The sequence below is a fragment of the Phyllostomus discolor genome, chromosome 2, assembly GCF_004126475.2.
Source record: "Phyllostomus discolor isolate MPI-MPIP mPhyDis1 chromosome 2, mPhyDis1.pri.v3, whole genome shotgun sequence".
Lineage (NCBI taxonomy): Eukaryota > Metazoa > Chordata > Mammalia > Chiroptera > Phyllostomidae > Phyllostomus > Phyllostomus discolor.
Window position 1 is genome coordinate 199,431,688 of NC_040904.2, and position 14,490 is coordinate 199,446,177.

The 14,490-nt window shown below is 49.3% G+C and overlaps 1 protein-coding gene across 13 annotated transcripts in view; it reads right to left on the reverse strand.

Annotated features, from left to right (window-relative positions):
* ANKS1B (ankyrin repeat and sterile alpha motif domain containing 1B) overlaps nucleotides 1-14,490 on the reverse strand; it is an 833,247-nt gene that overhangs the window by 5,428 nt on the left and 813,329 nt on the right. The window lies entirely within an intron of this gene.

Here is a 14,490-nt window from a genome sequence, read left to right on the forward strand (position 1 = left end):
GCAACGAACACCGAGCAGGTGTTTGCCTCCCGGGATGAGTCAGACCGGTAAATTGGTAAGGCAGGCACCGACCACCGAGAGTGGGGGAGGGCTGGCGGACGGCTCCGGCGGTCACCGATGGGAGGACAGAGCCCTCCGACTGCCTGCCCTCGCACTCATGTCATCGTCAGCTCTGAGCCACGGGTCCCCTCTGGAAGGCAGACGAGGGCTTCTGGCTTCTGTGGTCTCCACGGGAAGCCACGGGCTGCTGGTCGTGGTAGCCTGCCTTGGAGGTAGTTGGAGCCCATCTGTCAGGGGTGGGTAGCAGGCTCTCTGGGCGGGCCACTGGGCCAAGGGGCACACGGCAGGCTCAGTGATCTACACCCTGCAGCCTTTAGGTGCCGGAACAGGGAGCCTAATGAGTGTGAATTCCTGTATCATTCACCTACAAACAAGTTCCTCAGACACTTGGAGCTCAAGTGTCTTCAAGTGAAAAGTCGAAGATGCTCATTTGGGCAAGTGAGACTTTTCACGTGACTACTGTGGGGAGCAGAAAGGATGTGAAAGGTACCGGGCGAGAAGCTCTGCCCCCTGGTCTGAGCCGAGTGCCGGGGTCAGGGAACCACTTGAACACGGGCGCAGACTGTGGGGCTGAGGCTGTCTGCCCAGCGGCCTCTCCTGGTCTGGCCTGCCTCCTCCTTGACGTCTTCCTGCCTGTTTTGTTTTAGAAAGCTTCACAGAAATCTTCTTTTATGGTTATGGAGAGTAAAGAACTGGACATTGTTGGTTCCCTACACGCTGTCACCTCCCTGCTTGAGCTGTCGGTGCTGGATGTCAGGGAGGCCCACGGACACGAGATGCAGGGGCCGCCGGCCGCATGCTCAGTGCCGTGCCACCAACACCAGGGCCCTGAGGGACACACGCTGGTCAGATGGGACCCGGGACACAGTTTGGCCTGGGAGGAAGGGTCACTTTTCCTGCTTCTCCTCAGTAACAGCCCCGCTTTTTAAAACGGGGAGAGCATTGTTATCGTAGCAGGAGATTCTAATTCGATGAAGACAAAGAAACATCAGAGGCTTAGGGGGCAAGTCCTTGCTTCCTCCTTCGAGCCAGGCTTGCCCACCCCAACGATGCTGGCAGGCACGGACCAGCCCAGTGATGCCGCTGGAAAACCTGAGGGCCCAACGAGTCCCTGCTTTCGTACAGTGTCCGTGCCGCTGTGGGGAGGCCGGCGCCTGAGACTCTGCCAGGCACTCGACAGGCACTGAGTAGGCACGTGCTGAATAAATCACAAACTGGAGTTAACAGCGCTACTAAGTCACTACTATCGGTAGTGCACTAAATTTCTCTCTCTTTTTAAATACTCACCTGAGGATGCTTATTGATGAAAGAGAGAGAGAGAGAGAGAGAGAGAGAGAGAGAGAGAGAGAGAGAGAGAGATGTGAGAGACAAACATTGATCAGTTGCCTCCCATCTGCACCCTGACTGGGGACTGAACCCACAACCATTTGGTGTGAAGGATGGTACTCCAGTAAACGGAGTCACCTGGTCAGGGCCTAAATTCATCTCATTTAAGCCTTACCATAACCGTCTGCAGCAGAATATCATTATCCCCATTTCGTAGATAAGGAAATGGAGGCTCAGAGAGGTTAAGTAACTTGCCCGACATCACAGAGCTGGAAAGTCACAGAGCTGTCCCCATGAGTAGTAGCCTGTCCCCAAGACGGCTGCCGTGCTCCCCGGTGAGGGGGCGAATCTGCTGCTCCACCTCCTGAATCTGGATTGGCTTTACCCACTTCCCCGACAGCAGAATAGGGCCGAAATCCCATGCTGGGACCTCCAAGATAGGATCGCAGGGAGTCTTGCAGCTCCCATCTGGGCCTCTTGGAACAGTCACTCCGAGGGCCACTAGCCCTCAGCAAAAGTCTAGCCATCCTGAGATCACCCCCCCCCGCAAGGATGCCCGAGCCGGCCTCGGGGGCGGCTGCCCGGGCAGCAACAGCAGCCAGCCTGGCCCAGGCTCCTGATATGGAGGGGAGGAGTCACCCTGGACTCGCGAGCCCTAGGAGACTCCGCCTGCAGAGGATCCGAGGCTTAGACCGAGGGCCGCAGGCGCGCTGTCCCAGCATCCGCAGCCATCTGACCCACCCCAGTGGAGGCCCTGGCCTTGTCGGGCAGAGGAGAGCAGACCGCCGCGTTCTGCCCGAATTCCTGATTCACAGAGCTGTACACATAATAAAATGGGTGTTGTTTTACGCCACTGAGCGTGTCGGGGTGGTTTGTGAGGCACCTGGACACCGTGCGATCCTGAGGCAGCCTGGCTGCACCCCCGTTCGTGCTGCAGGAGCTGGGATGGACCGGTGCAGTCACGGGAGGCCAACCCTGGAGCCGCCCCGCAGCCCTGGCTGTGGGGAAGCGTCTGAGACCTCGGCCCATCCTGGTCTCAGGCCACAGGAAGCACTACGGGGTCCCTTCACACAGGCCGGCCCGAACCACAGTGATGGAATGTCCTTTTCAGGTGGCCCCGTGGTACTCTCGGGTCCGGTTACTGCCTCGGGTGTAAGTTCAAACTCGCTGACCTCACCTCTTAAACGCTGAGACGCGCTCTGACCTTGGCCCCTTCGGCCCCTCCTTGCTTACTGGAAAATTCCTGCCTTGGCCTTTCCAGCATGAGTCTCAGAATTCCTAGAATCACACTTATTATGGCAAGAAGCCTTGAGTATTTTCCACCTTACATCGGCCCCCAGTGAAAGAAGGCCCCCTGTTGGCCCAGGGGTGTGGCGGTCGGTGCGAGGGTGTTGGTGCAGGTTGGGGAGGGGTGATTACTGGGAAGAGCGTGCTCTGGGCCTCAGTTTTACCTTCACACACAGGTAACAGCGTATGCAGCACCTTCCTTACTGGACTGTTCTGAGAATCGCTCAGAATAACAGCCCAAGGACAGCATGGCCGACATTTATTATTTATGAAGCGCTCCGCAAGGACTCTCTCATTTAGTCCTGGCAACAGTCTGCGCCCGGGGCTGTTATTATTCCTGGTTTGCCCGTGAGGCAGTAACTTGCTCCCGAAGCCAGCACCTGGCTGCGCTGGGGCTGGGGCCCAGGTGTTCCGAGGGGCCTTGCTCTCGGCCACTCCGCCTTAGAACCATACTTCAGATGAAAGACTTCCGCAAACTGGTAAAAAAATAAACAACCACTGAAGAACACCGACTGCAGTGGCTCCTGGGTGATGGACGGATCTTGCTGGGGGTGAGGTGGCCTTGGTCACATGTCGGGACTACAAGGAGAGGCAGCCTCCAGGCCACGCTGCCCTTTGTGACTTGACGTGAACCGTCAACACAGAGATTCTCACCCCATGGGGACCCCTCAGTGGCATGAGGATGACAAGAGGGAGGCAAGCCACGCTCCCCCTCCAGCACGGGCTCTCTAGGGTGGGGAGGCAGGAACTCACAGTTGCCCTGGAAGCCCTGACTCTCCCTCCCCCCACCGGGGGGCTTTAATCGGTGGACGAGCTGGGGAGCCATCCTATTTTCAGGACAGACCCTGATTGTAATCCAGGGAGGCAACCTTGTTTTTGTGATGCCAACTGGAGACTTGTGTGGGCGGCTGTATTTACTGTGGGCCCACCAGCGGCAGCCAGTGCCGCACCGACCATGACCATCACCACGCCGTGGGCTGAGCGCCTTCCACACGTCAGGGGCCGATCCCTGGTGCCCGGCCTGTGGGGAGTGTCCAGGAAGTGCCCACTGACTGGCGTGGGGCAGGGAGGAGGCTCACAGAGAGACAGAGGGCTATCCCCACTCTCCTCCTGCATCCCACTCACAGGCCGTGCCCCGCCCACTCACCAGCGTGGTATTAGAAAGACTGCAGCACAGTTTGTGGGAAATCTGTCCCCTGGGAAAGGCTCTGCCCGCTAGGCAATTAATCTATATTAACTGGCGCATCACTAGGATTTTTCTGTGTTGGAAACTCCTGGTTTGAAAATCTTTTTTGGCTCGAGGGTTCAATGGCACATTTGCAAGAATATTCATTATAGTATTTAAAATTTTCATTAATATGGGGCTGATTAAGTACTCTACATAGAGACTTGCGGTGGAACACTAAGCAGCCATTTAAAATGCAAATTGAGTCATCTGAAACACTAGTTACGAGAAAAGAAGATCAAGGAAAAACTAGTTAGAAGACTAAGTAAAAGTACATGTATAGATACAAACAGAGGTGGTTTCTGACCGTGTGCATAGAAAACACAGACATTATGCATCAAAATGTTACTAGTGGTTATCACTGTGTGTGGGAGCCATGGATGATTTTTCTCTTTCTATATTTCTTGGGATGCTTTGAACTTTCTTCAAATGAAGATGAATAATTTCACAATCTGAAAAATAAGCCTTTTCCATTTTGATAATTAAAAACAAGAGAAAAAGCTTCCAGCTCCAAAGAATCTTATTCGTTCTTTATTTGCCACCTGGGGCTTCTCCGTGCCTCCTCCTCCTCTCCTTTGGTGGAGAGGGCGGGGCACTGCCTCTCAGGTGAACTCCCCGCCCACTTTGCAGGTGTTACCACGCCTCACCCCCATGTGCCGGCGGGCTGGCCACTTGTTTGGCCAAGAGTCTTGTTTAGACACTTCAGTTTTCACGTTGGATGTCAAGTCTAACACCTGCCCAGCTGAATTTTAGAACCCCCAACTCTTCCTTCAACCTGGGACCCAATACCTCTACCCCAGGTACTGAGCCACGAGTCGACGCCCCTCCCAAGCCCGGATGAGACAGCTGCCCATGGACGGTGACTTGAGGGCATGCAGTCAGTCCACCCTTGTAGCTGTGCTAGGTTTGCGCCCTGCACCAAGCCAGACCCCCTGTGAACTCGAACCCATTCTATTTCCTCTCCGAGGGACAATGAAGCGGTATGTGCGGCAATGACCACATGGCACTGCCCACTACACCCGAGGACCAACTGAGTGCCTGATGTGACTAAGCCTCAAACTTAGCAGAGGAAGGAATTATCATCCCTACTTCACACGTGAGAAGCTCACCATCCGTGAGGCTGATTAACTTGGCCAAGTTCACCCAGCTAGCAAGGGGCAGAGCCGGGATTCAAACCCAGATCTGACTTCAGATGAGCCACTGTTTTGGGCCCCTGGGCTATGCTTTCAGAAGTCGGCTGGTGTTCTGCCCCCCGCCTTCACTGAAGGACCCTCCAAGGAACCATCTTGTGTTTGGGACACGCACTGTATGAATGCTGGGTAAGACACTATCATACGGTAACTCCTCATGGGAGCCCAGGACGGAAAGTTCTTTCGTCTCGCTGAAGTTTTGTTTTTTTTTTTTGAGAGGATGCAGTACACACTCAACCACAAAATATCCAGCATGGGTAATGACTGTATTTCCCTATTGGCCGAGACCTTCAGGAAGCTGAGAGCCAAATCTGAGGCTCAGCTTTAATGAGGACATAGAACTCTGCAGTCTGCATGTTGACGTTAAAATTTTCCCCTTGGTGTTGATCTTCCTTTTCGTCTGTGTTTTTCCCTAATTAAGATCTGTGTGTCTGTCTTTTCAGGCTGATCATACCTATCTGTGCAGGCTGCCTAATGTTCCAAATGGCCTAGCATCTGGCCTATTATAAACTGGCTTTTGTTTTTAGCAGCACACCCTTCTCTCACCTCTCACCTTTGCCTGGGGAGTCACTGCTCATCCTTGAAGACTCACCCGAGGCATTCTATCTTCCAGGAGCCTTCTCTGAAGCCCAGTCCCCCATCCCCAGGGCTCAGTCAAGTGCCCCTCCCTCCTCAGGTGGCTCCACAGCATCTCGGGGACAGCTCTGCTTACCACGCGGCATAGATTAGGATTTTCTCTTTATCGGTCCACCCGCCCCCCGCCCCCTGCCCCCCAGCTGGCTGAGCTCCTGGAGGGCTCCACTTTCATCAGACTTTGTATCTTGAGGGCTGAGGTGCTCCATGAATGTTCGTTGGAGGAATTTAGAAAAGGAAGCTGCCCGGTTGGCCCCTGAGATAAGAGGACTGGCACCTTGAGCATAAGATAAGGGTGGCTGGATGGCCGGAGTCAGCCCTCTCCTGCTGCCCCCTCTCCCCCAGGGCAGATCTGGACGAACAGATGCAGGTAATGCCACTGCGGGGCTGAAGGCAAAGGAGAGTGTGTTTTGATTTGGATCCTCTGAGAGGTCCGCAGAAAGGAGCCACATTTCTCTTCTGGCTGTGTTTTGCTTATACTTTTTGTTTTTTAAGAGCTGGGGTAAGCTTCATCTACAACGTGTGTCACCCACGTCTTGAGGCAAAAATAACTGAGAATATTCTGGGCATATTCACAGAGTTCATTGACATCTCCTTAGCTCTACCTATAGTGGGTTGTCTCAAGTGTGAGCCAGAAACGAGTCCTGAACAATGGCATCTATAGAGATAAACACTGCCCAATCACAGGGCTTCTGCATTTAGATGTAAACCCTAGGCGCTCTGCTAAGATGCCTGTCTGGTCCAGAGCAGACATGCCAACCGGCTGACATGTGCATAGCTGCTTTTTTTTTTTCCTGTTCACATTTGAGATAGGCATCTTTAGGGCTAATTTCAGGCTAATTTCAGTTAACTAAAAGAATCATGAAATTAACATTTCCTCCCAATTATAACAGGGGTACGTGTAGAAAATTTTGAAAATACGCAAAGAAGAAAATAAAAATTACTTATATAATTCTACTGCTGGGCCCTGGCTGTTGTGGCTCAGTGGACTGAGTGCTGGCCTGTGAACCAAAAAGCTGCCAGTTCGATTCCAGTCAGGGCACATGGCTGGGTTGCAGGCCAGGTCCCCAGTAGGGCAGTGTGGGAGAGACAACCACACATTGATGTTTCTCTTCCCCTCTTTCTCTTTCCTTTCCCTTCTCTCTAGAGTCAATAAATAGTCTTTAAAAAAAAAATAAAATGTTACTGCTGGTAAAGGTACTGAGACATTCTGGTACATTTTCTTCTACACTTGTATGTATACACAAATCCTTCTATGTGCTATCTGAATATTTATATGTGTGAATTGACAAACAAAATTAGAAACAGACTTTATGTGCAGTTTCACAAGTGGCTTTTTCACACGACATCAAATCATGAGTGGTTTCTGCGTGCCACCAAATGCTCTGCAAAAACCAGATCTTCAGAGGCGGCAGGGCACTTCATCCCTGCGTGCCTGCTAAGCTCACCTCATGCCTCACCCAGAGCACGTCAGTGCCCCCGTCTCTTGGAAAGACTGGGAAAGGGGGCAGGGTCCTGCTCACTAAACCACGACTTGCTTTTTTAAAAGTATCCAACTCCAGGTGCCCCATGGAGGTCGCCCACTTGCGCTCCACGGTCACCTGTCCTCATGGACCCAGAGCCTCAGGGGGCTGGACAGCACCTATCCTGGGGGCACTGGTTCGCGAGGGCCGAAGGGAAACGTGACCTAACAATCCTAATCCTGTCCTTGGCAGGGGTTCGGGGCAAAGATGTGCAGGGGAGAGGTTTGCCTGATTTCACCCTCTTGCCGCTCTTCAAAAGTGGAAGCTCCTGGGGGAAGCGACGGCCAGCCCTTTCGCTAACGTGTGATGCCTCCTGACGGGGCCCTCATCAAAATCAAACCCCCTTTTGTAACCCTCATTGCTGAAACTCTTTCTCAAATGGACACGTCCGCTTCCTTGGCTTAGCAAACACAGTAAGCATAAATGACTTTTTCTTGCTTTATTCCACATGCTTGTCTAATGCCCTGAGCTCAGCATTCCAAAGTGAAATTAATGAGGTGTCTGGCTTCAAACTAACCCCACATTCACGCAAACGAAACGCTCAGCTCCCAGCCCAAGAGCGCCTCCTCCTGGCAGCCCCACCCTGCTGGGTGCCGGCACAGCTCCAGAAGAGCACAGAAAACATTCTACTGCAACTATCTGGGACTTCTCTTACTGGACTGTGAGCCCTGGAGAGCAAGCACTGGCCGGCTCGAGGTAGGCACTCAGTCAGTGTGTTTTGTACGGACTTGGACGTTTTCCTCAGGGCTGGAAGACTGCTGCAGCAAACATGTAAACCAAAAATGGAGGCATACAGCCCAATTCAGGGTCTGACAAGAGGGAATATGGCATAGCTCTCCTGTTCTCAGCAGTTAGGGCAGAATGAGCACCAGGTGCTGCAGGTGGCTCTTGCTGTGGCATGGAATCTTTGCAACAGCTGCGGGCGGTGGGTGCTATTGTTCTCTCGAGGTTGCAGGTGAGGAAACTAAGGGTTGATTGGAGGTATTCTCCACCTAGACAATAAAGTTAACAAGTACTGACCTGGGTTTGAAAACCAGGCTGATTCTACAGGCCACACCCCTAAGCGCGGAGCTTGATTTTTAGTTATTCGGGAGGGAATTGCAAGGAATACATGTATGAATGCTGCAAAACAATCTATAAAAAATTCAGAATGCCTACCTTCTAACTTTACAAAAAAGGGGATCGATTTAAGGCACTTAAAACATCTCTTCTCCCCGCCCTCTCTCCTCCAAAATAGGGATGAGAAAAAAAAGTGATTATGATTCTCTGAATATCCACCCACGTTTGGCTTTACAGCTTGGTTAATTCGCAATGGTTTATGCCACTGTAGAAGAAGCATGGGTAGATGTAACCCAGCAGTGCTAATTTTCTCTCTCTCTCTCTCTCTCTCTTCTTTTTTAGTGGGGGTGGGGGACAGTGGTGTAAGACTATGGGGCTGGGGGTGCCGCCTGTTTTATTCAATCAGGGTCATTTGCTGCACCCGGGGTCTTGGGTGCCTCCTGCTACAAGACCTTGTTGATGAGTTCCAGCTGGCTGCACAGGGCCAGGTGGGGCTTCTACTCTGTTGTCTGTCGTTGCTACTTCATAAGTGGGAGACTAGACAGGGCCAAGTATTACAGTTCAATCTTCAGGATTGTATGCACTTTCACATTTTCTTATATTGCCATGTACTTTCAGAGTATCCTAATGAAATAGGTCGAGGGCCATTTTCAGGTGGAGAAAATGAGAAAAAGAATAAAAGAGACCACCAAGCCCCAGGTGCACAGTATCAATTTAGTCATCAGTGGTCAACGAACATCAATAACAGAAGTTCTTCTGCATCTTTAAGTTCCCACTTTGTGCACAACCTCTGCAACATGAGCCATAAATACCTTTCTCCAGGAACCTCAAACTACTCCAAGGAAATAATCTCAGAGTTTAAGAAAGAGTGAAATGGGTGGGGGTGGTCAAAAGGTACAAACTTCCCACTATAAGACAGTAAGTTCTGGGGACACAACGTGCAACATGGTGTGACCACAGTAAACAACACTGAGTCGTATATTTGGAAGTTGCTCTTGTAGACCTTAAAGTTCTCATCATAAGGAATAAAATTTGCAACTATATGAGGCGATGGATGTGAACTTATGGTGGTGATCACTTTGCAACATATATGAGGTCTGTGGGGGGGAGGGAAAAAGTCTAGCCCATTGTTCACATAATGAGGTTGGTTTATGTAACATCGATTAAACCTGGCCGCCAAGGAGAGTGGACTGGAATGTGCATGCGAGAACAATGAGGACTTCACGGTACTACTCGGTGGGGGCAGTAGATGACATTGAATGAACATGTATACTGTGTGGCTGTCACATGCAAAATTGACTGAGTGAATAGAGCAATGAATCAGCATCAAATTTTGTGTTAAACTTGAACACTCCTCCATGGAAACTATTCGGATGATTCAGAAGGCCACACACCCACCCATGCATCACGTCTCGTGCAGAGTTTTTTGGCAAAACATCAAATCACCCAGATGACTCAGCCCTCGTACAGCCCAGATTTGGCACCCTGCCACCTGGCTTTTCCCAAAACTAAAATCCTCTTTGAAAGGGAAGAGATTTCAGACCACCAGTGAGATTCAGGAAAATACATCGGGGCAGCTGAGGGTGATTAGGAGAACTGTGTGAGGTCCCAAGGTGCTTACTTTGAAGGGGACTGAGGTATCATTGTCCTATGTGCAATGTTTCTTGTATCTTCTTCAATAAATGTCTCTATGTTTCATATTGTGTGCCTGGGTACCTTCCAAACAGACTTCGAAACTATATCAAATCTTTACGTTGTACACCTAAAATGAATACAATGTTCTACGTCAATTATATCTCATTCAAACTGGAAACATATAAAGGGCTCAGGAATTTTAATTTCGTTAAACTGATAAGGAAACCAAGACAGAAACCTGAGGCACAGCCAGAGTCAGAAACGGGCAGAGGTCTCACTGGACATGGCCGTGTGGCTGACCTCCCTCACCTCAAGCACAGAGCTCCTCCTCCTGCCTCCTTCGGCTTGCCGTTACGCACTGAGGGTAGAGTACTACCAAATGTCTGCTGACCGTGTTTTCCTGCATCTTGCCATTTCTGTTTCTCCGGCTGAGCTCCTTTCATGGCCCACGTTCAGCCAAGAAAGCCCAGGCAACAGGGAGCTCATCTCCCTCCTGCACGCCCACCAGCACCACGGCTCCGACATCCCCTACACGCTTCCGCGCCAGTCTGAGCCTTGCCGACACGCGCTGCGCCCCAAGGATGACAGAGCCTGGGAGCTGCCAATAGGAGACGAGTGAGCAGGGTTAGAAACACCCAGCCCTGCCAACATAGTCTTTTACGGAGAAGTGAGAGTTAGCAAGGGTCTAGCGTCAGTCATGGCTTTAATGCTGTTTCAAAAACAAAAAAAAAAGAAACAAAACCAAAAAACCAACAAAACCTTTCCTGTTTTAAAACTACTGAATGAGGTCCTTCCAGATTTTTAAAATAGATCCAGTACTCCCACAGAGAACGCATCAAAGTCTTTCTGATCTACCCACCTCAATTCTATGACTTAGAAATCTAGACTGAGTAAATAATATATAGAAGATGGCAGTTGCCAAGTCACCTTGGTTATTACCGTATTTTGCCATGTATAATGCTCACTGTTTTGCCCAAATTTTTGAGGGAAAACTAAACCATGGGTATAATGAGTACACACCGTGGGTGTAATAATCCTGTGTATAATGCTCACAGAAGCCTGGGTGCGCGTCATCACGGCATTTATATGAGGCCGGTAAAATACGGTATACACATCTTACAACGGTAAGAGGAACACTGCAGCCCTCGGATCTGGTGGCCCTGAAATCCTCGTTACCCCACTCCCCCACCCCTTGTAATTTTAGCAGCAGAATTTCTCTTCATTCATTTGAGATGGGAGAGGTGGACAGCACTGCTGAATCTGTATTTCTAACCCCACAACTTCTAGTCTCATAACACAGCCTTTGTTTCTACCCAATACTACCGCTCGCTCTCTCCCCTGTTTTCACTGCCTGGATGGCGGAGTTGGGGACGCCTTTCCGTCTAAGAGGTGTGCTCTGGGCTAGCAAGTTACACGTGCGAATAGAAATCAGCCGCCACAAGGCTGCGAGTCTGGAAGGCAGAGGAGGCCTGGAGCTTGCCGGTAGGGACGTGCTGGCTTTTTTTCCTTGGGAACCCCAACTCCATTTTTGCTTAGTGTTTTCACTGTCATCTACCTGTCATCTGAAACTGAAAATATCACAAGCTGAATTCAGCACAGACGCTACGAAATGGAGACAGGCTTCGAGATCATAAAGTGTAACAATTCCCAAAGTGTGCTCTGCAGAACACCACCTTTGCAGGGTGCTCTCCCTGCAAAGGCTATGGCTGCTAATGAACTCGGGAGAGGTTCACTGCAACACGCCCAGCACCCCCACCCCAGGAGTCTGAGCATATTAGACTCAGCAGTGCCCGGTAATAAGTGAACTGCGCTGAACTCACATGCCAGCTCTTGTAGGGGTGCTCGGGCCTCCCTACAGGTCACAGGATTTCTGTGGGAAAATGGTCTGAATTTCAAATCTAACTCTCCATAACCTGGAAGTATTCTAGACATCACTGAATTTTCTTGATGGCAGCAGACACTCATAAAAACATATTGTGACCCATAAAAGCTCTCCAAGGTCAAAGTGGCAATAACTTTGCAATTAAAAATATCTATGTATTCATACAGGTCAGTTAAAAGATTAAATGTATACTTAACATACTTTCTTTCCTCCCTCCCTTCCTTCCTTCTTCCCTCCTTCCCACTCTCCCTTCCTCCTTCTTTCTCTTTCTCTCTCTTTTGCCATTTGGGCAGACCAGGGGATTGACTTGTATCAAAAGAATTTTAAGGCTTCAAGACTGGACTGAATATTGAGCTGCCCTACATAAAGAAACAAAATCCCTGCTCAAAGAGGTTTTTTTTTTTCTTTTTCACACCAGCAAAGCTTGTTGCATCTCAAAATTGCTCAAAGGCCCAGGTCACAACTGGTGGCCTTTGTTACTATTTTTGAGGTTAGACAAACTGTTCATCTAGAGGGGATTAAAGTGGTGGATTTGTGTTCTGAGATGAGAATCGTTTGGTGCTGATACCCAATTTCTAAGCTAGTGAATATCTACATGAAATCAAGCTTCTGGATGAAAACGTACAAGATGAAGTGATTCTCCCCACGATTTCCAAAAGCATCTGGGATATCTCGGTGATCTGCAAACTAAACACTTGACTATTTTCCCCGTATTTCATCCCAGTATTGTCGTGTTTTGATGACATTTGGACACTCTTGTGAAGGCAAATTATATATTACCATAAAAACCAATTTAGAAAGAAATGCTGCAATACTCGAGGAAAGGCTGGAATTCAGCCTGAAAGGTACCAGGATGTTAATATTGGCATTCAATGAAAACACTGCGTAGAAGTCACATACCAATGTGAGTCAATGTTTTCTTTCCAGCATTTCTATTTTATTTATGTATTGCTTTCTATCTTTTCAGTTCTTTCACAAGGGCAGTGGGAAAACGCTGGGCCATAGATGCACTTCTGGGCAATCTGTCCCATGTCTCTTGGCAGAAAAGGGGCTGGGCTGCCTACGGGGATCTCAGGAGGCGAAGGGAGAGAATGGGAGGGGATGGAGTTAACGTGGAACACTGGTTCTTTATGAGGCGCTCTCCGTATGTTCCTTCATTTCTATCCCAGTGAGGACCTGTGAGTGTAAATCCCGGGACCTGTCTTCTACACACAGGAAACCAACGCAGGGAACTGGTCTCAGATCAGGGAGCAAGTAGCTGCACTGGGATGTGAGCTCTGACCTGCACGTTCTTTCCACGACACCCAGCTCACTACCGTGCAGAAAGGTGTTTCACACGGGCCAAAACGCACATGGATAGAAAGGAATTTCGCTGTTTAAACAATTGCATTTGACAAGAATGGCAAGTTATACTTCAGTCACCAGAAACCTAACACTGAAATAACTTTGATCAACACGGTTGATCCCCTGCAAAGAAACGCATCCGGAGATACTGAGAGTGACTTTTCCTTTGCAGTCCTTACTGCTACCCTGTGTCACGTTTATACTATGCTCCTTAGGCCTCCTAAAATAGAGGGAGATTTTTAAAGGCAGGTGAACACTCCTTCCTCTTTTCAGTACTCAAACCCTCAAAGGGACGAGCCACATGCAGAACGATACCAGTGCTCTGACCATGAGTCTCACGTGCCTTGGACTGGTGTGCATTTTGCATTACGGTGATCCCTGGTCTGTGCAGGTTTGTCAGAACTCAAACAGGCTGTTTCAGTCAGTCCTGCCCATGACATTGAACTCCCAAGAGTATATTATATGGCAGTATTTATACAATTCTTCAACTATGTATATTTCAAACTCATTGAATGGGGAAGAATTGTCAAATTCAAGTGCCATTTTGGAATTCTCCTGATTACAAAGTATTTCCCGGTCACAGTTGCATCTGTTCTGCCTGCTTCAAACGCAGAATGCTGGAATGCACCACATTAGCGCCATCCCCAGTCAATTCGTGCGCATGTGTGTGTGTTAAAGGAACACTTGTTGTTTTCTAGAGTCACTCCCATTGTCTGGGTTTGTAATCCATGGGTTAGTTTTTAGACTTAAGAACAAATAAGACTACAAGTGGTGTACCGCCATAAGCACATCACTACAAGACTAACATCTGAATAAGCAAACGGACCAAACCTTGGCGTCCCCAATTATTTTTTGTAGGTGTCTAATTGGACTGCTATTCACTATAGAAAACCAAAAATGTTGTATAAGGCACTGGGATTTATTTTTCTTCCACACGAACCCAGACCATTATGTCCTACTATTTAGAAAAGGCAACCAGAGGAACCGACAGACACAGTGAAGGAACAAGGAGGCTGGAAGACAGATACTGGAGAAAGAGTGAGTTCGGCAAATCTGCAAAGTGAAGTTAGCAGTTGAGCAGTGACATTTCAGACGCCGGGAAGATGTGGAGTTCTGCAGAAAAAGCTCAGGAACACTGAGTCTGCAAATTACCTCACACCAGGTGTTCCTTAACGTTGGGTTGGCCAAAAAGTTCGTTTAGTTTTTTCTGGAAAATAGAAGACACATTTTTCATTTTCACCAATAACTTTATTGATCTGGATATTTTGAGTTCGGCTATCCCTCACGTGGTATAACATTGATTGTCCTCAATTAATGTCTCAGTGT